Source organism: Procambarus clarkii, chromosome 9 (genome assembly GCF_040958095.1).
Source record: "Procambarus clarkii isolate CNS0578487 chromosome 9, FALCON_Pclarkii_2.0, whole genome shotgun sequence".
In the NCBI taxonomy this organism is placed as follows: domain Eukaryota; kingdom Metazoa; phylum Arthropoda; class Malacostraca; order Decapoda; family Cambaridae; genus Procambarus; species Procambarus clarkii.
The window spans coordinates 29,446,460-29,473,411 of NC_091158.1; the positions used below are offsets into that span (position 1 = coordinate 29,446,460).

Genomic DNA, 26,952 nt, shown 5'->3' on the forward strand with positions numbered 1-26,952 from the left:
CCTTTACCTCGGACCAGTTCAGGTAACGCCTATATCCTAACCATCCTGTGTCCTACCACCAGATTTCCCATAGCAGTTCCAGTGAAGAACATCACGGCTGCTACGGTTATCAAACATCTATTGAAGATCTTCACTCAATACGGATTTCCCAGGGAGATTCAAAGTGACTGTGGTACCAACTTCACCAGTGATCTCTTCAAAAGGACACTGGAGGAGTTCAACATCAAACAGGTATTGTCCAGCCCCTATCATCCTGCTTCACAGGGTTCTCTTGAACGTAGTCATCAGACCATCAAAGCACTCTTGAAAAAGTTTTGTAGTGAAACCTCGAAGGATTGGGATAAGCAGATTGACCTTATAATGTGTATTTTCAGAAGTCTCCCCAATGAGTCCCTAGGAGTATCTCCTTATGAGATGCTCTACGGCCGTAAGTGCCGTACTCCCCTTAAGGCTTTCAAAGACTCTCTCAGAGATGCCACCTTCAGTGAGCATCAGAATGTGCCCCAGTTTCTTCAAAACCTTCAACACATTCTAGAGAGAGTCCACCGTTTTGCCCATGATAATCTATTGAAAGCCCAGGTGAGAATGAAGACTCATTACGACCAGACCAGCAAAGTAAGAAAATTCAAGCCGGGAGACTTCGTCCTTGCCTACTTCCCTATCCCAGGTTCACCTTTACAAAACAGGTTTTCAGGACCCTACTGCGTCAAAGAGTGCAGGAATAATAACAACTACGTAATAGAGACTCCAGATAGGCGGCGGAAGACCCAGCTGTGCCACGTCAACCTCCTGAAGCAATATAATGGTACTCCTCCCACTGTCCTGACTAATTATTCTACCTTCACAGAACCCTATATCCACAGTGAGACCATCCCAGCTTCTCCTCCCGAAAGCACTGACAAGGAGTCAGCGCTTTCTAACTCCAAAATCCTTAATGATCTTCCCAAATGCTTTCAGGATAATAATCGTGCTCCTTTGCCCTCTTCTAATTCCACTCTCACCTCGTCAGATAAGCCCTTCATCCTCCATGTCGACGCCAATGGTACCGACGATGGTGGTGTCGTGATGCAGCAACGAGGCGAGAAGAATACACCTGTCAGCGACTACTGCTACAAGGAACTACGGAACAATTGGCAAGGAGCTACTCTTCCTCATCCTGAAGCTTCAGCACTTCACTCCACACCTGAAAAGTGCTCGGTCCACCATCAATACGGACCACATCACCCTACACCACCTGCAGCACGCCCACTTCCCATCTCAACGTCTTCTACTATGGGCTTGCTAACTGCAGAAATTCAACCTGGAGACACGCTATACCAAGAGTCTGACAACATCTTAGCCCATGATCTCTCCAGAGTTTATGAAGTACAAGCGACTCCATCCATTATTCCACCACATAACGACGTACTTCTTCCAGAACCGCAGGCTTCGGGGGAGAGTTGTGACGATAATCTCCTTCAAGAGATTGAGCCTGCTCTTCCCTCCACAATTACGTCGTAACAAACTATATAAAACTACTAGGGAAGAAATGTCCAACAACGACAACAACATCTCCAAGGTTTGCCAGAGCGCAAAACGTTGCAGCCAGAGACACCTGTTCAGACTCAAACCGCCAAACTACCTGTTGATCGCTACCGGCTCCGCTGATTGGTCGCCGGCTGGGCTGCAACTGCACTCCACCCCCCCCATACTACTTGATGTCTGGGGTCGCCACGACCTCAGACCTCAGAATATTTAGTGCTTTCGCAGTTATCACTCCTCCCGGCTAGACGTTAGCGTGTACTGAGAGAGGTGGTAGCTTAAAGCCAATATTCCAGCACCTCCCTTTAATTTTGTGTTGCACTTCTTGTTATTTTATCTTAACGTAACTTTTCATTGTGTCATTTAATTATTCTTATTATTTTGATTGATTGATTTTATTATAAGAATTTGTTTGTCCATTTTTTCATGTTTTGATTTATTTAACGTAATTAAAATTTCATTGTTAAAATTTACTTGTGTTTTGTGTGTCTTCTCCTTACCTTACCACAGACGAAGTTCCAGTTTTTCTATTTTTTTTTATAACTATGTGACGAGGCCATACCCCTAGCCTTAAACAGCCGAACACCAACGCGTTACCGTCACAATATATATATATATATATATATATATATATATATATATATATATATATATATATATATATATATATATATATATATATATATATATATATATGTCGTACCTAGTAGCCAGAATGCACTTCTCAGCCTACTATGCAAGGCCCGATTTGCCTAATAAGCCAAGTTTTCATTAATTAATTGTTTTTCGACTACCTAACCTACCTAACCTAACCTAACTTTTTCGGCTACCTAACCCAACCTAACCTATAAAGATAGGTTAGGTTAGGTTAGGTAGGGTTGGTTAGGTTCGGTCATATATCTACGTTAATTTTAACTCCAATAAAAAAAAATTGACCTCATACATAATGAAATGGGTAGCTTTATCATTTCATAAGAAAAAAATTATTGAAAATATATTAATTCAGGAAAACTTGGCTTATTAGGCAAATCGAGCCTTGCATAGTAGGCTGAGAAGTGCGTTCTGGCTACTAGGTACGACATATATATATATATATACATATATATATATATATATATATATATATATACATATATATATATATGTCGTACCTAGTAGCCAGAACTCACTTCTCAGCCTACTATGCAAGGCCTGATTTGCCTAATAAGCCTAGTTTTCATGAATTAATGTTTTTTCGACAACCTAACCTACCTAACCTAACCTAACCTAACGTTTTCGGCTACCTAACCTAACCTAACCTATAAAGATAGGTTAGGTTAGGTTAGGTAGGGTTGGTTAGGTTCGGTCATATATCTACGTTAATTTTAACTCCAATAAAAAAAATTCACCTCATACATAATGAAATGGGTAGCTTTATCATTTCATAAGAAAAAAATTAGAGAAAATATATTAATTCAGTAAAATTTGGCTTATTAGGCAAATCGGACCCCGCATAGTAGGCTGAGAAGTGAGTTCTGGCTACTAGGTACGACATATATATATATATATATATATATATATATATATATATATATATATATATATATATATATATATATATATATATATATATATATATGTCGTACCTAGTAGCCAGAACTCACTTCTCAGCCTACTATTCAAGGCCTGATTTGCCTAATAAGCCAAGTTTTCCTGAATTAATATATTTACTATAATTTTTTTCTTATGAAATGATAAAGCAACCCTTTTCTCTATGTATGAGGTCAATTTTTTTTTATTGGAGTTAAAATTAACGTAGATATATGACCAAACCTAACCAACCCTATATAACCTAACCTAACCTATATTTATAGGTAAGGTTAGGTTAGGTAGCCAAAAAAAGCTAGGTTAGGTTAGGTTAGGTAGGTTAGGTAGACGAAAAAACATTAATTCATGAAAACTCGGCTTATTAGGCAAATCGGGCCTTGAATAGTAGGCTGAGAAGTGCGTTCTGGCTATTAGGTACGACATATATATATATATATATATATATATATATATATATATATATATATATATATATATATATATATATATATATATATATATATATATATATATATATATATATATGTCGTACCTAGTAGCTAGAACGCACTTCTCAGCCTACTATGCAAGGCCCGATTTGCCTAATAAGCCAATTTTTCCTGAATTAATTGTTTTTCGACTACCTAACCTAACCTAACTTTTTTGGCTAGCTAACATAACCTAACCTATAAAGATAGGTTAGGTTAGGTTAGGTAGGGTTGGTTAGGTTCGGTCATATATCTACGTTAATTTTAACTCCAATAAAAAAAATTGACCTCATACATAATGAAATGGGTAGCTTTATCATTTTATAAGAAAAAAATTAGAGAAAATATATTGAAGAAAACTTGACTTATTAGGCAAATCGGGCCTTGCATAGTAGGCCGAAAAGTGCGTTCTGGCTAGTGGGTACGACATACACATATATATATGAATGAAAACTCACACCCCAGAAGTGACTCGAAGTGACTCGGGTGTGGGGGGGTGGGGGTGGGGGGGTGAGTTTTCATTCGCATTTCAGTATATGAAAACTCACCCCCCCACCCCCCCCCCCACACCCGAGTCACTTCGAGTCACTTCTGGGGTGTGAGTTTTCATTCATATATATATGTGTATGTCGTACACACTAGCCAGAACGCACTTTTCGGCCTACTATGCAAGGCCCGATTTGCCTAATAAGTCAAGTTTTCTTCAATATATTTTCTCTGATTTTTTTCTTATAAAATGATAAAGCTACCCATTTCATTATGTATGAGGTCAATTTTTTTTATTGGAGTTAAAATTAACGTAGATATATGACCGAACCTAACCAACCCTACCTAACCTAACCTAACCTATCTTTATAGGTTAGGTTATGTTAGCTAGCCAAAAAAGTTAGGTAGGTTAGGTAGACGAAAAAACATTAATTCATGAAAACTCGGCTTATTAGGCAAATCGGGCCTTGAATAGTAGGCTGAGAAGTGCGTTCTGGCTATTAGGTACGACATATATATATATATATATATATATATATATATATATATATATATATATATATATATATATATATATATATATATATATATATATATGTCGTACCTAGTAGCTAGAACGCACTTCTCAGCCTACTATGCAAGGCCCGATTTGCCTAATAAGCCAATTTTTCCTGAATTAATTGTTTTTCGACTACCTAACCTAACCTAACTTTTTTGGCTAGCTAACATAACCTAACCTATAAAGATAGGTTAGGTTAGGTTAGGTAGGGTTGGTTAGGTTCGGTCATATATCTACGTTAATTTTAACTCCAATAAAAAAAATTGACCTCATACATAATGAAATGGGTAGCTTTATCATTTTATAAGAAAAAAATTAGAGAAAATATATTGAAGAAAACTTGACTTATTAGGCAAATCGGGCCTTGCATAGTAGGCCGAAAAGTGCGTTCTGGCTAGTGGGTACGACATACACATATATATATGAATGAAAACTCACACCCCAGAAGTGACTCGAAGTGACTCGGGTGTGGGGGGGGGGGGTGAGTTTTCATTCGCATATAGTCCTGGGGACCATTCAGGCTTGTATATATATATATGTATATATATATATATATATATATATATATATATATATATATATATATATATATATATATATATATATATATATATATATATATATATATATATATTATTAAATATGACCGAAAAAGTAAGATTAATAATTCTAACACGAATTTTCTCGATCTTTCGTACGTTTCTTTTCACTGTTGGTGGTAATTCAAAAATCAATTCTCCAAAATTCATTTTTATTTCTAGTCTGACGCGACACTTGAGCGCGTTTCGTAAAACTTATTACATTTTCAAAGACTTTAGCTTACACATACACAACTGAATAGAACTTACACATCTTCGATTTGTTTATATCTACATTTGAGTGAGGTGAATGGGGTGAGGTGGTATTAATAGGGTATTAAATTCCTAAACACAAGACAGAACACGAAACAATGGGTATTGAATGGAAGTGATTTGTAGAAAGCCTATTTGTCCATATTTCTTGATGCTTCTATATTGGAGCGGAGTCTTGAGGTGGGTAGAATATAGTTGTGCATTAATTGGCTGTTGATTGCTGGTGTTGACTTCTTGATGTGTAGAGCCTCGCAGACGTCAAGCCGCCTGGTATCGTTGTATCTATCGATGATTTCTGTGTTGTTTACTAGGATTTCTCTGGCGATGGTTTGGTTGTGGGAAGAGATTATATGTTCCTTAATGGAGCCCTGTTGCTTATGCATCGTTAAACGCCTAGAAAGCGATGTTGTTGTCTTACCTATATACTGTTTTTTTTGGAGCTTACAGTCCCCAAGAGGGCATTTGAAGGCATAGACGACGTTGGTCTCTTTTAAAGCGTTCTGCTTTGTGTCTGGAGAGTTTCTCATGAGTAGGCTGGCCGTTTTTCTGGTTTTATAGTAAATCGTCAGTTGTATCCTCTGATTTTTGTCTGTAGGGATAACGGTTCTATTAACAATATCATTCAAGACCCTTTCCTCCGTTTTATGAGCCGTGGAAAAGAAGTTCCTGTAAAATAGTCTATAGGGGGTATAGGTGTTGTGTTGGTTGTCTCTTCAGAGGTTGCATGGCGTTTCACTTTCCTTCTTATGATGTCTTCGACGAAACCATTGGAGATGCCGTTATTGACTAGGACCTGCCTTACCCTACAGAGTTCTTCGTCGACTTGCTTCTATTCTGAGCTGTGGCTGAGAGCACGGTCGACATATGCGTTAACAACACTCCTCTTGTACCTGTCTGGGCAGTCGCTGTTGGCATTTAGGCACATTCCTATGTTCGTTTCCTTAGTGTAGACTGCAGTGTGGAAACCTCCGCTCTTTTCCATGACTGTTACATCTAGAAAGGGCAGCTTCCCATCCTTTTCCATCTTGTAAGTGAAACGCAGCACGGAACTCTGCTCAAATGCCTCCTTCAGCTCCTGCAGATGTCTGACATCAGGTACCTGTGTAAAAATGTCGTCAACATACCTGCAGTATATGGCCGGTTTCAAGTTCATTTCGACTAAGACTTTTTGCCCGATGGTACCCATGTAGAAGTTTGCAAACAGGACACCTAGGGGGGAACCCATGGCGACCCCATCTACTTGCTTATATATGTGCCCATCCGGGCTCAAGAAGGGTGCCTCTTTAGTACAAGCTTGGAGTACTTTCCTCACAATGTTTTCTGGTATGTCAAGAGGAGTGCAGGCCGGATCACGATACACTCTGTCCGCTATCATCCCGATTGTCTCGTCCACAGCTACGTTGGTAAACAGGGATTCTACGTCCAACGAGGCTCTTATCCCTGTGGCCCGTGTGCCCCGCAGTAAGTCAACAAATTCCTTTGGAGACTTCAGGCTGAGGGCGCAAGGGACATAAGGAGTCAGCAGGCCGTTGAGTCACTTCGCCAGTCTGTACGTGGGTGTGGGTATCTGGCTAATGATTGGCCGAAGTGGGTTTCCAGGCTTGTGTGTCTTGACATTTCCATACGCATATCCAGGTTTATATTCCCCAATAACCTTTGGCAGGTGGAGTCCGGATTTCTTGGCATTCACAGTTTCGATCAGTTTGTTGACCTTTGCTTTCAATTCGGCTGTAGTGTCCTTCGTTACCCTTTGGAATTTAGTTTGGTCAGAGTAGTATGAGGTTCATTTTCGCCAGATATTCGTTTTTTTTAAGAATGACGTATATTGGCGACTTGTCGCCTCTCCTGACAACTATCTCCTTGTTCTCACGAAGGCTTTTAGCTGCCGCTTTGAGCTCGGGGGACAGTATGGTGCTTCTGTCATTGCCTCGATTCTTTCCTCCTTCCGCAATAAGTTCTGCTTGTAAGGTATCTTTGGTAGTGACCTTCTTTTGTGTCTCGAGGTCGAATATGTCGTCCAACAGGACTTCCAACTCCACTTTCCGGGCCATCTCACTCGGTCTGGACATAACGTGACAGTTTATACCCAGATTTAGGAGAGTGATTTGGTCCTCAGTGAGGTTAATTCCTGCAAGGTTCAGGAAGCCATATCTTGGTCGTGGAATTGCCAAAGGTCCTCCATATAACGTTGTTAGTTTCTTGATAATCCTTGATAATAGGATTATCGACGAAGAACTCTGTAGGGTAAGGCAGGTCCTAGTCAACAACGGCTTCTCCAATGGTTTCGTCGAAGACATCATAAGAAGGAAAGTGAAACGCCATGCAACCTCTGAAGAGACAACTAACACAACACCTATACCCCTTATTAGACTATTTTACAGGAACTTCTTTTCCACAGCTCATAAAACGGAGGAAAGGGTCCTGAAAGATATTGTTAATAGAAACGTTATCCCTACAGACAAAAATCAGAGGATACAATTGACGATTTACTATAAAACAAGAAAAACGGCCAGCCTACTCATGAGAAACTCTCCAGACACAGAGCAGAACGCTTTAAAAGAGACCAACGTCGTCTATGCCTTCAAATGCCCTCTTGGGGACTGTAAGCTCCAAAAAACCCAGTATATAGGGAAGACAACAACATTTCTTTCTAGGCGTTTAACGATGCATAAGCAACAGGGCTCCATTAAGGAACATATAATCTCTTCCCACAACCAAACCATCGCCAGAGAAATCCTAGTAAACAACACAGAAATCATCGATAGATACAGCGATAGCAGGCGGCTTGACGTTTGCGAGGCACTACACATTAAAAAGTCAACACCAGCAATCAACAGCCAATTAATGCACAACTATATTCTACCCACCTCAAGACTCCGCTCCAATATAGAAGCATCAAGAAATATGGACCAATAGGCTTTCTACAATCACTTCCATTCAATACCCATTTTTTCGTGTTCTGTCTTGTGTTGATGAAATTAATACCCTATTAATGCCACCTCACCCCATTCACCTCACTCAAATGTAGATATAAACAAATCGGAGTTAGAATTCGTGTTAGAATTATTAATCTTACTTTTTCGGTCATATTTAATAATATATATCTACAGGAAAGACTTCTACCAAAATATACTAATATATATATATATATATATGTATATATATATATATATATATATATATATATATATATATATATATATATATATATATATATATATATATATATATACATATATATATATATATATATATATATATATATATATATATATATATATATGTAAATATATATATATTTATAGGTAAGGTTAGGTTAGGTAGCCAAAAAAAGCTAGGTTAGGTTAGGTTAGGTAGGTTAGGTAGACGAAAAAACATTAATTCATGTAAACTTGGCTTATTAGGCAAATCGGGCCTTGAATAGTAGGCTGAGAAGTGCGTTCTGGCTATTAGGTACGACATATATATATATATATATATATATATATATATATATATATATATATATATATATATATATATATATATACCTAGTAGCCAGAACTCACTTCTCAGCCTACTATGCAAGGTTCGATTTGCCTAATAAGCCAAGTTTTCATGAATTAATTGTTTTTCGACTACCTAACCTACCTAACCTAACCTAACCTAACTTTTTCGGCTACCTAACCTAACCTAACCTATAACGATAGGTTAGGTTAGGTTAGGTAGGGTTGGATAGGTTCGGTCATATATCTACGTTAATTTTAACTCCAATAAAAAAAAAATTACCTCATACATAATGAAATGGTTAGCTTTATCATTTCATAAGAAAAAAAATAGAGAAAATATATTAATTCAGGAAAACTTGGCTTATTAGGCAAATCGGGCCTTGCATAGTAGGCTGAGAAGTGCGTTCTGGCTACTAGGGTACGACATATATATATATATATATATATATATATATATATATATATATATATATATATATATATATATATATATATATATATATATATATATGTCGTACCTAGTAGCCAGAACTCACTTCTCAGCCTACTTTGCAAGGCCCGATTTGCCTAATAAGTCAAGTTTTCATGAATTAATTGTTTTTCGACTACCTAACCTACCTAACCTAACCTAACCTAACTTTTTCGGCTACCTAACTTAACCTAACCTATAAATATAGGTTAGGTTAGGTTAGGTAGGGTTGGTTAGGTTCGGTCATATATCTACGTTAATTTTAACTCCAGTAAAAAAAAAATAACCTCATACATATTGAAATGGGTAGATTTATCATTTCATAAGAAAAAAATTAGAGAAAATACATTATTTCAGGAAAACTTGGCTTATTAGGCAAATCGGGCCTTGCATAGTAGGCTGAGAAGTGAGTTCTGGCTAATAGGTACGACATATATATATATATATATATATATATATATATATATATATATATATATATATATATATATATATATATATGTCGTACCTAATAGCCAGAACGCACTTCTCAACCTACTATTCAAGGCCCGATTTGCCTAATAAGCCAAGTTTTCATGAATTAATGTTTTTTCGTCTACCTAACCTACCTAACCTAACCTAACCTAGCTTTTTTTGGCTACCTAACCTAACCTTACCTATAAATATAGGTTAGGTTAGGTTAGGTAGGGTTGGTTAGGTTCGATCATATATCTACGTTAATTTTAACTCCAATAAAAAAAAATTGACCTCATACATAGAGAAAAGGGTTGCTTTATCATTTCATAAGAAAAATATTATAGTAAATATATTAATTCAGGAAAACTTGGCTTATTAGGCAAATCGGACCTTGAATAGTAGGCTGAGAAGTGAGTTCTGGCTACTAGGTACGACATATATATATATATATATATATATATATATATATATATATATATATATATATATATATATATATATATATATATATATATATATATATATATATATATATATATATGAGTACGACGTTCTGGCTACTAGGTACAACATATACATATATATGTCGTACCTAGTAGCCAGAATGCACTTCTCGGCCTACTATGCAAAGCCCGATTTGCCTAATAAGCCAAGTTTTCCTGAATTATTATATTTTCTCTAACTTTTTTCTTATGAAATGATAAAGCTACCCATTTCATTATGTATGAGGTCAATTTTTTATTTATTGGAGTTAAAATTAACGTCGATATATGACCGACCCTAACCAACCCTGCCTAACCTAACCTTTATAGGTTAGGTTAGGTAGCCAAAAAACAATTAATTCATGAAACCTTGGCTTATTAGGCAAATTGGGCCTTGTATAGAAGGCTGAGAAGTGCGTTCTGGCTACTAGGTACGACTTATATATATGTATATGTTGTACCTAGTAGCCAGAACGTCGTACTCTATATATACATATATATATATATATATATATATATATATGTGAACAAGCCTGAATGGTCCCCAGGACAATATGCAACTGAATATTGATCAGAGCAGACTCGATCACACACACACACATATATATATATATATATATATATATATATATATATATATATATATATATATATATATATATATATATATATATATATTTTTTTTTTTTTTTTTTTTTTTTAAATTTTGTGAGGGTACCACCTCTGGTGCCAATGTGGGGACCCATAGCCTCGGAGAAGAAAATAAAAAGTATTCAGAGGAGACCTTGTGGTTTCTCACTGAACACTAATATTATCTTCTCCTACCACCCCCATTCTTTTGTATGTACACATATATATTTACTTTATTTGAACTTTGTTACAAAAAAGGAGTTACATATGGGTTACAAAGATGGTTGTCATAGGTTGTCGAGTTCCTCCAGCTCCTCAGATGGCGGGCAGGAACCCTGGATGCAGTGCGCATTTCCCCTCTGTATCGCCACACTGAGGCGCTGGAAAAGAAAGCTTGCAGCTCTCGGGTCCCTTGTTGTTTCAATGAGCCTAGAACCCAGTTCCTTCAAAAATCTGGTAGCACTTTTACCCCAGGCGCCGAGCGTCTCAGAAGTAATGGGGACAAAATTGTAGTGGTGATCCAGTTCTCTATACTTACGGGATTTGGCTGCTTCCCTGTGGGTGGCAGCGCCACCTGGTTGTGCAACACTGAGGTTAATGTAGGTGTTAGCCAGGGTTGATACGCACGTGTAGTCCCATACCAACTGCTTGCCATTCTTCCAGGGATTCACTGTGATACCATCCGGGCGACCAATAAGAGCATCAGAGTTACGGGGCGTTAGGTAACGGGGCTCTCTTTCAGCTGGGCATCCAGCTGTGGTGAGGCTCCTCTTGATGATGTCATTAACTTCACTGTGCCTCGAGTGCCATCCCCCTGTGTTTTGGCAGAGTAGGCCATGGTGACCGTACCTGTCAGCCACCACCTCGCCGCAAATACACCTATATCTGGTGTGGATTGGGGCAGCAAGGCGGAGGGCCACAGCAATTCGGAGGGCGTGTGGTGTGAGACGCGTGCCAGTTGCCGACATTGGGGTTGCTAACAGGAAATCCCCTGCATGTGGTGCTGCTGCTGCTGTGAGGCGAGCAATGTCGTGTTGTGTTGTTGCAGCATCCAGGCACTCTGCAGCAACTTGGTCTACAATGGGACCATCCCAGCTGGATTGTTTGTGGGATTTTGGGGATGGTGGTTGAGGTGATTGGCCTGCACGAGAGGCCCACTCTGTGGCACAGCGTGTAAAATTGGGATCATGTACACCTGCCAGCTGATGTAAGTGGGCAGGTAGAATTTCCTTCACAAGGTCGTCGGATGCTGATAAGGAGGACAGGAAGGCTGGAACAGCGATTTGCGTTGCTGTTCGAACTCCGAGGCCCCCAAGTCTTACGGGAAGAGAGGTTTGTTTCCACTGTAGGTCATCGAGAGAGAGGTTAAGGGCTTTTTCTAGCATTGATTTCAGTAACCGGTCATACTCACTTAGTTTTTGGCTACTGTAAGATGGTGAACACCTCAGAAAGTAGGTTAACCTGAGGAGGGACAGACATCTGGTGATGAGGTAGAGTGCATCATGAGCATCAATATCCTCAATCCTCCCATCCATCCTCTTAAGGTCGGCGATTTTCTTATCAAGGACCTCATCGATGGCTTTCAACCCCAGGGGAGCTCCTAGGAGTGTGCTGTCTTCAGGTTTAGTTTTATGGATATTTGGCAGAAGACCCTCTATTCTCTCTACGATGCCCTGGTTGGAACATATTATTTCACATTTAGAAGGGTTCAGGGTGAGGCCTAAAACTGCACCTTGCTCCTGGATTTTTCTGATGTCCTCCAGGAGGGAGTCTTGGGAACCAGCTAGGGTACCATCATCCAAGAACCAGATGTTAAGCTCGCTGGACAGGACCTCTGTGACTTGTTTGATGACTAAGCAGAAAAGGAGAGGAGCGAGGGGGTCACCCTGTTGGACGCCTTCTCGCGAGTCAATTTCATGTTCGCCAAAAAGTAGCTTAAGATCCATACTGTAGCATGAATGTACAAAAGGGTAGAGGGAAGGGAAATGACTATGAACCGCACGGAGTACAGCATCCCTCCGCACCAAATTGAAGGCATTTTTGAAATCTAGCTTGATAAGGGCCTTTTCGTCTGTGATGTTGGCGATGAAGGCTCGAGCTGCATGGGCTGCCGCCTCACACCCTTGTGGAATGCCAAACCCGAGCTGTTTTGGCTTCAGCATGTTGGCCGCTGCATCACTAACTGTTCTTGCAGCTGCCTTTGCGACGAGACGCCGGAGAGAATTGCCCACAGCTATTGGCCTGATCCCTCCATCCTTTTTCTTCAGAGCACAGAGAGATGCTCCAAAAAAGATAGGTCTTATGGACGCTGGTATGTTGCCAGCTAGACATGTGTTGGTGAATCTGGTTAGTTCCACCAAGAGGTTCTTTGCAATGTCACCCAGTGCAGGGTTGAGCATTTGCTTGAGGTGGTTGGGTTTTAGTCCTGTGAACCCACCTGCTGATCCTGTAGGGAAGGACATGGCTGCTATATGGACCACAGATTCAGCCACCCAGAGAGGTTCTGCTCCGGTAGCCCCCACTTGTATATATATATATATATATATATATATATATATATATATATATATATATATATATATATATATATATATATATATATATATATATATGTGTGTGTGTGTGTGTGTGTGTATATCACGAAAATAAACACGTGATTAAAAATGTGACAATGTCAGTCACAGTCACATCAATATATATATATATATATATATATATATATATATATATATATATATATATATATATATATATATATATATATATTCCTCCACTTATAAAATAAGTGGAGGAAAGGAATTATAAGAAAGAAGGTAACTGCAGAAGGCCTATTGGCTCCTACGAGGCAGCTCCTATTAATATCTCCAAGTGCCATACGTGTTAAATGATTGCTATATTGTTTTTACTGCTATATTGAGGCTTAAATAGGGATCCATTTTGTACATACCGGGGCTCACATTAAGGCTGTTGTTACAATGTTTGATCAGAGCAGACTCGATCACGTTTCGTTCAACAAAATCCTTACTTTTAACATTACATTTTGACCCTGCGAAGTCGATAGAATGAATACATAAACTGGAATGTAAATATAATGCACTGGATTGCTGGGCTATACGAATAGCATATGAATGCTGTTTTAAACGAGAGGAAAGAGATTTACCTGTCTGGCCAATGTAAACACATGCACACTCATTACAAGGGATGGAATACACAGTCTGTATTCCATCCCTTGTAATGAGTGTGCATGTGTTTACATCGGCCAGACAGGTAAATCTCTTTCCTCGCGTTTAAAACAGCATTCATATTCTTCCCCAATCTTTCCTTCTTTATATAAATGAAGAAGGAAAGATTGTGGAAGATGAAGACCAGGGCTAACAGAAGAAAAGTGGGAACCCAGTTCGGTAGCGACCTGCAACGGGTCCGCCACAAGAGTACCACGGAGGTGAAGGACCGGTGAAACATCGGGAACGAACTTACCCGCTATCTTGCTGATATGTTTCCAGATCTGTGGCAGAGGAGTTTCGGACATAATGGTGGAGACATAAGATGCCCAACATTCATGTTTAGCCGTACGGATGGCCCTACGGGCCACCGCACTCGCCTTCCGAAAGAAAAGAAAAAAATCGGCCGTCGGCAGATGGCGGTGTATCTTCCAGGTTGCACGCTTACAGCGGACAGCCCGAGCACAGTCTGCATTCCACTAGGGAACGCACTTCCGTGGACCCCGAGAGGAAGAGCGAGGAATAGAGCGGAGGGCAGCGTCAAAACAGTGTCATGAAAAAGGAGGAGGGAGAGGTAGAAGGGAGAGGTCAGAGAGAGCAGCGCTGAGGGTAAAGAGGTCCCAGTTTGCTTTCGCAAACTGCCACCTAGGGAAGGAGAGGGGAGGGCGAAAAGAGAAAAAGGTAACAAGGATAGGGAAATGGTCACTGCCATGGAGATCATCAAGAACCTGCCACGTGAAATCTAAGTAAAGAGAAGAAGAGCAAAGAGAAAGATCAAGACAGGAAAGGGTGCGAGTCTGAGAGTCCAAATGCGTGGGCTCACCAGAATTCAGAAGAGACAGGGAAGAAGAGAGGATAAACGGCTCATGAAGGCGACCCCAGGTGTTCGTCAGAACATCACCCCAAAGCGAATGACGACAATTGAAATCTCCCAGCAGGAGCACAGGCTCCGGCAAGGAGTCCAGTAAGTGTTTCAGATCAGGAAGAGAAAGCGAGATTTTTGGGGGAAGATAAATGGAACAAACAGTGTACCATTTCCCCACAAAGATACAAGCAGCAGAACAATGGAGAGGTGAAGGAAAAAGTAGGGGACAAAGGGAACATCAGAGCGAATCAAGAGAGCAGAAGTGTTAGGATCCCCAGCAACAGCTGGGGTGGGGGAGAGAAAGGAATAGGAACGAAAGCGACCAGGACGAGCACCAAGCATCGGCTCCTGGAGACAGACACAAAGGGGCAAAAACCGCGAAATCAGACGTTGGAGTTCGAGGAAATTGGCCAAATAACCTCGAACGTTCCATTGAAGAATAGACATCGACGAGAAGATAAAAGAATAACAACAGAGAACAAGGAAGAAACAAAGGCGAAAGAGCAACACACCACGTTAAAGAAGATCAGGGTCAGCAAAGTCAGGGTTAGGGGGGCATGGGTAAACTGAGCAAAGATGGAGGGTAGGAAGCGGGACAACAGACCCGAGGTGGGCGGGCGGGGTCCGGAGGAGGAGGAGGAAGAGGAGGAGAAAACGGAGAGGAGCATTCAAGGACAGCAGCAGGAAAAGGCGGAGTAGAAAGAGTGGAGTGCACCTCAGCAAGGGCAGCAACCAAGAGGGAAGCGGGGGCCAAAGAAACATCCATAGCAGGAACAGGTGGCGCAACCACCGAAACGGGAGGGAAAGGAGCAATAGAGTCAGTGGTAGGGGCCGAGGAAGAGAGCGAAGCCTTCTTACCCGCCGGGGAGGATAAAGGAGAGGAGCCAGGCTTACGCTTCTGACTTAAAGAGACCGGTGTCCCAGCAATTACGTACCGGGCAACGAATTTCAGCGTCTCGACAGGAGAAGCTGAACGAGAGCACACACGACAACCGTTAGGAGAGCGATGGACAACACCCCGCACCGACAGGCGGCGGGGAGAGTCAAAAGATGGAGGAGAAGGATGGGAAGGAGGATCGGAGGGAGAGGAGGAACAAGACACAGGAGACATGTCAGACCGGGTAGAAAGAAGGAGAACCCCAGACAGAGGACCAGGAGGAGGACCCTTCGGGACAGAACTCAAAGGAGCAGAGGAGGGGGCAGTGGGCGTATCAGGGTCCAAGGCCCGGAAACGGTTGTGAGTCTGAGGAAGGGTGGAAGAACGAGGAGAGGAAGAGCACAACACGCGAGCATAAGAGACGTTAGCATAAGGTGGGAGCCAGCGAACCTGGCGCCTCGCCTTAGGAAAAGATAAACGCTCCCGGTGCTTCAAGGTGAGGACGGCTGTATCAAGCTTGTAATGGATACACGCACGGGAGAAGGTAGGATGGGGCTCAATCGCAGTTGAGGCAGCGAACCTGGGGAGAAGTGCACTCTGACTTAGAGTGACCTTCGCCCCCACACAAAGGACAGAGAAAGACAGTTCCAGAGCAGCGGAGGACAACATGCCCAAACCTCCAGCACTTGTTACAGAGCCTAGGAGAAGGAATGTACTCCTGGACGGAGCACCTGGCACCAGCAAGAATGACAGAGGATGGAAGGGTCCTACCATCAAAAGTAATCTTCACAACCCAAAGGGGTTGACGACCACGAGGGGGGCGAGTAAACGTGTCAACCCGAAGGACAAAATGGCCCTGGGCATCGAACATATGTTGAATGTCATCGTGGCAGTCCTGCAGATTCCGAAAACCGATCGCAACATAGGGCGGGAGGAGAATAGTGCCAACACTGGCATTCAACTGAGCGTTCTTTGAGACCCGAACAGGGGTCTCGCCAAGGCAAGATAAGGCAGCCAAGCGGGAACCTGCATCCTGAGAAGGAGCAGCAACGACACGTGTACCGAGACGAGTAGGGTTGAAGGTAACAGAGGTATCCACGGAATCAACAAGATGTCGATGGAGGGAGAAATCGTCAGGAGGCGCAGAATCAAGAGGGAGGAGATCAAAGTATTTGGCCCATGAAGTGGGACCAAACAAAGGCTTGATAGGTATCAGAACGGGAAGGAATCGAGCGAGTGCGGCTGTATCGAGGACGGCATTGAGAACCCCAAGAGAGAGAGAGGGGTCAAAAGGCGCAGTAGTTACAACTAGAGATGGAGCCGTATCAGGGGACGAGGTAATCACCACTGTAGTACCCAACGTCGAGAGCGAGGGGAACCTTTTATTGTCAATCCCCCTTTCGTCACTGAACCCGATCTCGACGGACTGACGATTCTTAAGGTGGCGTTTGTGAGGCGAGCTTGGGGCTCGACCCAACCTCAGAGGAGGGAGGGGAGCCGAGGGGGAGTAGTCAGAGAGGCCAAAGGAGGAGCAAGGTCGGGGCCCAATGCAGTGGAGGCTACAGAGCCCGGTCTTCCAACACGGACCGACTCGGGGGCTTGGTCACACACCACACGAGCCTGAGAAGGTAAAGGAGGAACAGAACACAACATAGGTACGAACCAAAACATTCATTCACGATTGTGCCCCCACACCCACCATGGAGCCACAATTAGAGGCAGGACACCCAACTAGAAGCTATCGCCGATCATGCCGTGGCCTCCTAGGAGGCGTATACTCACGACTCCTCCAACGTCGTGAGTATACGCCTCACAAACGCCACCTTAAGAACCGTCAGTCCGTCTATATCGGGTTCAGTGACGAAAGGGGGATTGACAAGAAAAGGTTCCCCTCGCTCTCTACGTCGGGTACTACAGTTCTACGGGTGCAAGAGTATTCCTCCTCAAGCACCCGGGCGTCAAAATAGAAGAAGTCTAAAGGAATAACCAAAACACGCAAAAGGTCGGCAGGAAACAACAAGCAGACAGGAGAAGAGGGGGGAGAAACACGAAACAGAAGGAAAAGGAAAAGCTGTTCAGCAAAATTTGAGAGGACAGTAGCAGGAGCACAAGGCTACAAACGGAGATAGGACTGTCCCAAGGAGCATCACACTCCGGCAGCCGTCCACTAAGCCCACCTCACGGCATCAACGAGCTGAACGGGAAGGGGGTAAGAATTTAAAGGGTACAGTCGTTATTAAAAGGAAAAAAACGAGTTATGTTGATATAACAATGGAACATTTTTCCTTACCAGGCACTCTGGCCACACGGGTGTACAGACCATCTTGTACCAGCTCACTCTCTTCCACTGGGTTGGTATACAAATGAGCACCATAAATGCTATCTTAAAAACATAAATCTAATTTATTACATAATAATGCTTCGTTTAATTTTTTTTAAATTAGTGTCAGCAAGTAATCCCCCCGCATGTATACTGTAGTACTGTAGGGAGCGGGCAGGCTAATTACTCATAAATATGTTAATATTTATCATATAAACACAAGTTTTCCACTTCATTGTTGCTATACCACACACCTAATTTTACACACATGTCACTGATTTTCGATTATATTAATGTGTTTTGCCAAAATGTTCCCTTTATTTTGGATAAATCAATATTAACAGTCATTGAGCAAGTGCTAGAGGTCTGGACTTAAGATTCATTGACTTTTGTTTTAATTATAATTATAAATGCATTTAAGTAATATTGATTAATAAACTGGAATACTAATGCATCTATCAAACATCAGCAAACAACCAAATCCAGGCAACGGCGTTTACCACTACAATATGAGAATCACTCATAAACCCGAAACGAAAATGTACGGTCTCTTGGGCTGCCCACAGACCACCACACTAAGAAAACAGCCCATATTGTTCGTTGCCTAGCGTGCCTTCATGTATCCATGAGATGTATTACAGGATCTCAGCACACTGCCTGGTATACTATCACAATATCTTATCACATGAAAATTAGTTAATTTTCTCCAGCTGAACGCCAACAGTGACATGATAATTTTTTTTTTTTTTTTTTTTTTTTTTTTTTTTTTTTGAGATATATACAAGAGTTGTTACATTCTTGACACTAATGGTCTACAAAAGTCCAGTAGGTACCAAGTATATTTTGGCTAACCATCAGGGTATGTAACTGTATGGATAACACCACACCAGTATAAGCAATACGCAGCCTATAAAGCAGAACAGCTAACAAACTGAAGCACAATATTTTAACCTAACTGGAGCTCCGCTCACTACCATATTTTTTACTTACTACTTCAACATCCGATTAACGGGCGACATGTGTAGTTCGCTTCTTTTTCAGTATCACAGAAATATGAGAAACGTAAGGTTTATACAAGGTTCTTTCTCGTCGAGGCGCTGATTGATTGGGAGCGGCGCACTACTCTCCCTCTCGCAGGCAGGCGCTGACTGGGAACCAGCTTCTCTCCCTGCCAAGTTACATGTACTTTCGCCCCTCCCCGAGGCGCTGATTGGTTGCTTGTTCATTTCTCTCCCTCCCACTGATTGAGACACTGATTGGTTGCACGTGTACTTTTCTCCATCCTCGAGGCACTAGCAGATTGGGAGGGCACTCCTCCCTTCTCTTGTTTTGCGAGGTGTTGTTTTCACTGTAGATCAACAATGCATGTTCATCGGACACCTGCTGGGTGGTCAAATTTAATTATATGGCTCACAGCAAATATTTAGGGAAATAGAAATGCTCAGTAATACCTGCAAATCAACACACTCAAATTACCCTATGCAACTGATTGTTAATTCTTTTTCAGTGTCACTCATTTCAACCAAAGTTTTGTCTTGGGTTTATATAAGACGAATAAATCCTGTGTTTTCCATTTACAGTGTGAAAAGGAACAGCGCTTTACAGTTTCTCCATTATATATAAGGGATTGTTGTCATGGCGAAACAACAATATACAACATCAGCAACATTAACAAAAACAAGAAAGGATATAGTAGTAGTAGCAGGCATCCACCAGTCTCAGGAGACTATGGAGTTGCGCTAATTGTCGGTCTGGAGTGGCCTCTCCAGGGCGCAAAGCCAGGGTAGGTTGATATGGGGGTAAAGCTGTCACCCATGCAGCAGGTCATCCCCCCCCCCGCTCTCCACGGAGCCAAAATTCTCCAATGGAATGGCAAACGCCAATACGATTGGTTCCAGCGCCGTCGCAGGAACTGTCAGAACGAGGTTGAAGGCAAGAACGAGCTGCCCCTCGGGGCTCCAGCACCGGACCTGGAGATATAACAACAATAACACCAACAGAATCCACAAGACATCAATAACGGTAATAACAACTACAATAAACCCAGCAACGTCACCAGCTACAACTACAACAACAGCAGCACAGCAACAACAACAATAATAACAACATTAACATATAAAACAACAAAAACAACAACAATAAAAATAAAAAGAACAATAACAAAAACGAAAACAACAACAGCAGCAAAAACAAAAACTAAAGCATGAAAATAACAAAAACAGAAGCATGAAAATGAAAACAAAAACAATAGTATGAAAAAATAAAAACATTAAAATGAACACAACAACAAACAATAAAAACAACTGAACAAAACAAGAAAAAAGAGATAAAAACAAAAACAATAACATTAAAAATAAACAAAACAACAAATGCAATTAAACAAAAACAACATCAAAGACACCAACAACAAATAACAAAAAAAAAACAATAGCAACAATATGAATAAAAACAATAGCAACAATATGAATAAAAACAACAGCAACCACTGATCAACGAAACAAGAACCATATCATAAACAACAGCAACAACAACAACAACAAAAAAAAAGTATAACAATAAGCATAGAATACCAAAATAACAGCAAACGATGTAACCGAAGAGCAACAAGAACAACAACAAATAGTAACTACAACCATAGAGTAAAAAAAAAAACAGTCACAAACACAAACAAACAAAATTGAGTAACAAAGCAACAACAACAATAGAGTAACAAAGCAACAACAACAATAGAGTAACAAAGCAACAACAACAATAGAGTAACAAAGCAACAAAAAAAATATCAACACAAGAACAACAACATTGTCAAAAAATAACAAGAACAAGAACAATACCAACAGCAACACAACTCAAAGAAGCGAAGCAACAACAACAACAACAACAACATCACACACAATTCTGGCAACTGGTAATAATTTCTTAGTTCACAAAACATTTAATAATGTTTTGCACATGTGGGAACATGTGCAGTAAAGAAAGATTAGATAAGATACAAGTTACAAGATATACTGCCAGCCAGGATGTTTAGCGGAAGTGAACATGTGGGAACTGTCTCCAGCAACAGTCACAGCAAGACAACTGAATCCCAATACTGTTGCCATTATGTGTGGTTAATATATCCAGCAAGAACTTTACTAAGGTTATAACACTTGCCCACTGAACAACCAACAAGTACACCTTAGTCCTGAACAATCAACAAATACACCTTAGTACTGAACAATCAACAAATACACCTTAGTACTGAACAACCAACAAGTACACCTTAGTCCTGAACAACCAACAAATACACCTTAGTACTGAACAACCAACAAGTACACCTTAGTACTGAACAATCAACAAATACACCTTAGTACTGAACAACCAACAAGTACACCTTAGTACTGAACAATCAACAAGTACACCACATTAGTCCTGAACAACGAACAAGTACACAAGTCTTGAACAACCAAAAAGTACACATTAGTCCTGACCAACCAACAGGTAGAAATTAGTCTTGAACAACCAACAAGTACAAATTAGTTCAGAACAACCAACAAGTACACCACATTAGTCCTGGACAACCAACAAGTACACATTAGTCCTGGACAACCAACAAGTACACCACATTAGTCCTGGACAACCAACAAGTACACATTAGTCCTGGACAACCAACAAGTACACCACATTAGTCCTGAACAACCAACAAGTACAAATTAGTCTTGAGCAACCAACAAGTACACGTTAGTCCTGAACAACCAACAAGTACACATTAGTCCTGAACAACCAACAAGTACACCTTAGCCCTGAACAACCAACAAGTACACCTTAGCCCTGAACAACCAACAAATAAACCTTAATCCTGAACAAGCAATCCATATCTTCCCCATCTTCCTCTTACTCATCCTTCCTGTCTCTCGAAATACTAACTAGCCTTTTCCCCAAACACCCCTCCCCAACTCCCACCCCCCACCCCCCTCTCCAACTCCACCCCCCTCCCCTTTTCCAATCCCCATAACCTTCATCGCTCACCATTCCCTTAGCCCTCGTCGCACCCCATCTACCTCTAAATAAACCATCCCCCACAACCCATATACATCTGGTCCATATCAACTCATACACTTTCCCCATCTACCCCCAGATTCACTGTCCCCATCTCCACCCACATACATCCTCCCCATATCCGCCCCACACCCTCTCTACGACCGCTCCTTCTCCACACACACGCCATCCATGTCTCCCTACAGAGCTGCAATCTTTTATCTTACAAACCATCTCCATCTCTGTAATCAAAAAGTTGCGACCAGGATGCAAATCTCTTCCGAACATATGCTTACATGTCAGTATCTGAACGTACAAATAAGTAAGTAAGTAAGTAATTATCAAAAGAAGGCACCAAACCGGGAAGGCTATGTAGCACCATCAAATGCGCAAAATAATCAGAGGGTGCTAAATATCACCAAGGATGCCAATACGAGAACAAAAACGCATAAGGCGAACGATATCAAAAGTATCCAAGTCACCAAGAATTCTATTGAGGTACAGGTGACCGCGAGGGGCGGTCGGAAAGCAAGACACACGCTCGTCCTGGAAGTCAGGACATTCAAGAAGGACATGCACGACCGTAAGAGGGACAATGCAACTAGGACAATAAGGAGCAGGGCGGCGCTCCATCAAGTGACCATGGGTTAAGCTAGTATGGCCAATACGCAACGTCGCCAAAGCTGTTTTCCACCGCCGGTTACGGTGGAAGGAGGACGGCCGTATCTTGCGGATACGCTTCCAGATCTAAGCGTATCTTGCGGATACGCTTCCAGATCTGGGGCAGAGGAGTTTCGGACGTAATTGTTGAGACATAAGATGCCCAACATTCACGTTTAGTCGTACGGATGGCCCTACGGGCCACCGCACTCGCTTTCCGAAAGAAAAGAAAAGAATCGGTCATCTGCCTACGACGGTGCCTCTTCCAGGATGCACGCTTACAGCGGACAGCCCGAGCACAGTCCGCATTCCACCAGGAAACGCACTTCCGCGGACCCCGAGAGGAAGAGCGAGTAATAGAGCGGAGGGCAGCGTAGAAGACAGTGTCATGAAAAAGGAGGAGAGCGCGAGAGAGAGGCAGAAGGGAGAGGTCAGAGAGAGCAGCACTGAGGGTAAATAGGGTCCAGTCCGCCTTAGCAAACTGCCACCTAAGGAAAGAGAGGGAAGGGCAAAAAGAGAAAAAGGAAACAAGGATGGGGAAATGATCACTGCCATGGCTTTCATCAAGAACCTGCCACGTGAAATCTAAGTAAAGAGAAGAAGAGCAGAGAGAAAGATCAAGACAAGAATGGGTGCGAGTCCGAGAGTCCAAATGAGTGGGCTCACCAGAATTCAGAAGAGACAGGGAAGAAGAGAGGAGAAATGGCTCAAGAAGGCGACCCCGGGTATTCGTCAGAACGTCACCCCAAAGAGAATGACGACAATTGAAGTCACGCAGCAGGAGCACAAGCTCTGGCTAGGAGTCTAGGAGGTGTTTCAAATCAGGAAGAGAAAGCGGGACACTCGGGGGGAGATAAATGGAACAAACTGTGTACGATTTCCCCACAAAGATACGAGCAGCAGAACAATGGAGAGGCGAAGGAAAAATTAAAGGAACAAAGGGAACATCAGCACGAATCAAGAGAGCAGAAGAATTAGAAGCCCCAGCAACGGCTGGGGGGGGGGGGGGGGGGGGGGGGGGAGAGAAAGGAATAGCCACGAAAACGACCAGGACGAGCACCAAGTATCGGCTCCTGGAGACAGACACAAAGGGGCGAAAACCGCGAAATCAGAAGTTGGAGATCGACGAAATTGGCGTAATAACCTCGAACGTTCTATTGAAGAATAGACATCGACGAGAAGAGTAAGGACAAAAACAGAGAACAAGGAAGAAACAAAGGCGAAAGAGCAACAGAGCACGTTAAAGAATATCAGGGTCGGGATCAGGGTTAGCAAAGTCAGGGTTAGGGGGCATGGGTAAACTGAGCAAAGACGGAGGGAAGGAGGCGGGAGAAGAGGCCAGAGGTGGGCGGGCGGGGTCCGGAGGAGGAAGAGGAGGAGACAACGGAGGGGAGCAGTCAAGGACAGCAGCAGGAAGAGGGGGGTAGAAAGACGGGAGCGCATCTCAGCAAGGGCAGCAAACGAGAAGGAAGCGGGGGCTAAAGAAACCTCCATAGCAGGAACAGGGGGCGCAACCACCGAGATGGGAGGGGAAGGAGCGAGAGAGGCAGAAGTAGGGGCCGAGGAAGAAAGCGAAACCTTCTTACCCGTCGCGGAGGAGAAAGGAGAGGAGCCAGGCTTACGCTTCTGACTTAAAGAGACAGGTGTCCCAGCAACCACGTACTAGGCAACGGATTCTAGCGTCTCAACAGGAGAAGCTGAACGAGAGCACACATGACGGCCGTTTGGAGAGCGATGGACATCAGCCCGCACCGACAGGCGGCGGGGAGAGTCAAGAGACGGAGGGGAAGGATGGAAAGGAGAAACGGAGGGAGACGAGGAAGAAGACACAGGAAACAAGACAGACCGGGTAGAAAGAAGGGGAACCCCAGACAGAGGACCAGGAGGTGGATCCTTCGGGAGAGAACCAAAGGAACAGAGGAGGGGCAGTGGGCATATCAGGGTCCAAGGCCCGGAAACGGTTGTAAGTCTGAGGAAGGTGGGAAGGACGAGGAGAGGAATAGCGCAACACGCGAGCATAAGAGATATTAGCATAAGGCGGGAGCCGGCGAACCTGGCGTCTCGCCTCAGGAAAAGATAAACGCTCCCGGTGCTTCAAGTTGAGGACGGCTGCCTGAAGCTTGTAATGGACACACGCACAGGAGAAGGTAGGATGGGCCTCACCGCAGTTGAGGCAACGAGCCAGGGGAGAAGTGCACTCCGACTTAGAGTGACCTTCGCCACCACACAAAGGACAGAGAGAGACAGTCCCGGAGCAGCGGAGGGCACCATGCCCAAACCTCCAGCACTTGTTACAGAGCCGAGGAGAGGGAATGTACTCCTGGACAGAGCACCTGGCACCAGCAAGAATGAAAGAGGGTGGAAGGGTCCTACCATCAAAGGTAATTTTCACAACCCGGAGGGGTTGACGGCGACTACCACGAGGGGGACGAGTAACCGTGTCCACCTGGAGAATAGAATTGCTCTGGGCAGGAAGGATATGTCGAATATCATCGTGGCAGTCGCGCAGGTCCCGAACACCGGTCGCAACATGGGGCGGGAGCAGAATAGTGCCAACACTGGCATTCAACTGAGCATTCTTCGAGACCCGAACAGGGGTCTCGCCAAGGCAGGATAAGGCAGCCAAGCGGGAAGCAGCATCCTGAGAAGGAGCAGCAACGACACGTGTACCGAGACGAGTGGGGTTGAAAGTAATGGAGGCATCCACGGAATCAACGAGATGTCGAAGGAGGGGGAAATCGTCAGGCGGCGCAGAATCAAGAGGGAGGAGATCAAAATATTTGGCCCACGAAGCGGGACCAAACAAGGCTTGATAGGTAGCAGAACTGGAAGGAATCGAGCGAGGGCGGCCATGACGAGGATGGCGGTGAGAGCCCCCAGAGAGAGAGGGGTTAAAAGGTGCAGTAGTTACAACTAGAGATGGAGCCACGTCAGGGGACGAGGTAGTCACCAGTGGGGGCTTGGGGCTCAACCCAACCACAGAGGAGGGAGGGGAGCCAGGGGAAGGAGTCAGAGAGGCCAAAGGAGGAGCAAGGTTGGGGCCCAATGCAGTGGAGGCTACAGAGCCCGGTCTTCCAACACGGACCGACTCGGGGGCTTGGTCACCCACCCCACGAGCCTGAGAAGGTAAAGCAGAATCAGTCAAAACAGGGGTTATCATCATTACGAAAAGGAATATTCATTCACGAATGTGCCCCCACACCCACCATGGAGCCACAATTAGAGGCAGGACACCCAACAAGAAGCTATCGCCGATCATGCCGGGGCCTCCTAGGGGTGCGTCGTGAGTATACGCCCCACAAACGCCACCTTAAGAACCGACAGTCCGTCGAGATCGGGTTCAGTGAGGAAAGGGGGATTGACAATAAAAGGTTCCCCTCGCTCTCGACGTCGGGTACTACAGTTCTATGGGTGCAAGAGTATGCCTCCTCAAGCACCCGGGCGTCAAAATACAAGAAGTCCAAGGAAAGAACCAGAACAAGCAAAAGGTCGGCAGGAAACAGCAAGCAGATAGGAGAAGAGGGGGGAGAAAAACGAAACAGAAGGAAAAGGAAAAGGTGCTCAGCATAATTGGAGAGGACGGCAGCAGGAGCACAAGGCTTGAAAAGGACAGAGGACTCCCAAGGAGCATCACACTCCTGCAGCCGCCCACTAAGCCCCCCTCACGGCAACAACGAGCTGAACGGGGAGGGGGTAACGTACAAATAAACAAATGGTAACGTTTATGGACCTGAGGCAGACCAGTTCACTTGAGACTGATGAAGATGAAGACGAACTGTATTTGGTATTATCGATTCAAGTAACTTTCCCACAACAGATTTTAGGCTAATTGGCCGATAGTTTGACGCAAGTGATCTATCTCCTTTCTTAAAAACTGGAACCACATTAGCTACCTTCCATGACTGGCACTCTACCTAACTCTATTGATTTATTAAATATGGTAGACAGTGGATCGGAAAGCTTTTCTTTGCATTCTTTAAGCACCCTGGCAAACACTTC

At 43.1% G+C, this 26,952-nt stretch overlaps 1 protein-coding gene across 2 annotated transcripts in view; it reads right to left on the reverse strand.

Moving 5' to 3' along the window:
• LOC123766096 (uncharacterized) overlaps nucleotides 1-19,429 on the reverse strand; it is a 204,056-nt gene extending 184,627 nt beyond the window's left edge. For both annotated transcript variants that reach the window (XR_011227913.1, XM_045754941.2), the window contains exon 1: nucleotides 19,270-19,429. The gene's annotated coding sequence lies outside the window, so the exon portion shown is untranslated. The remainder of the gene's footprint in view (nucleotides 1-19,269) is intronic.
• Nucleotides 19,430-26,952: the final 7,523 nt, after the last annotated feature.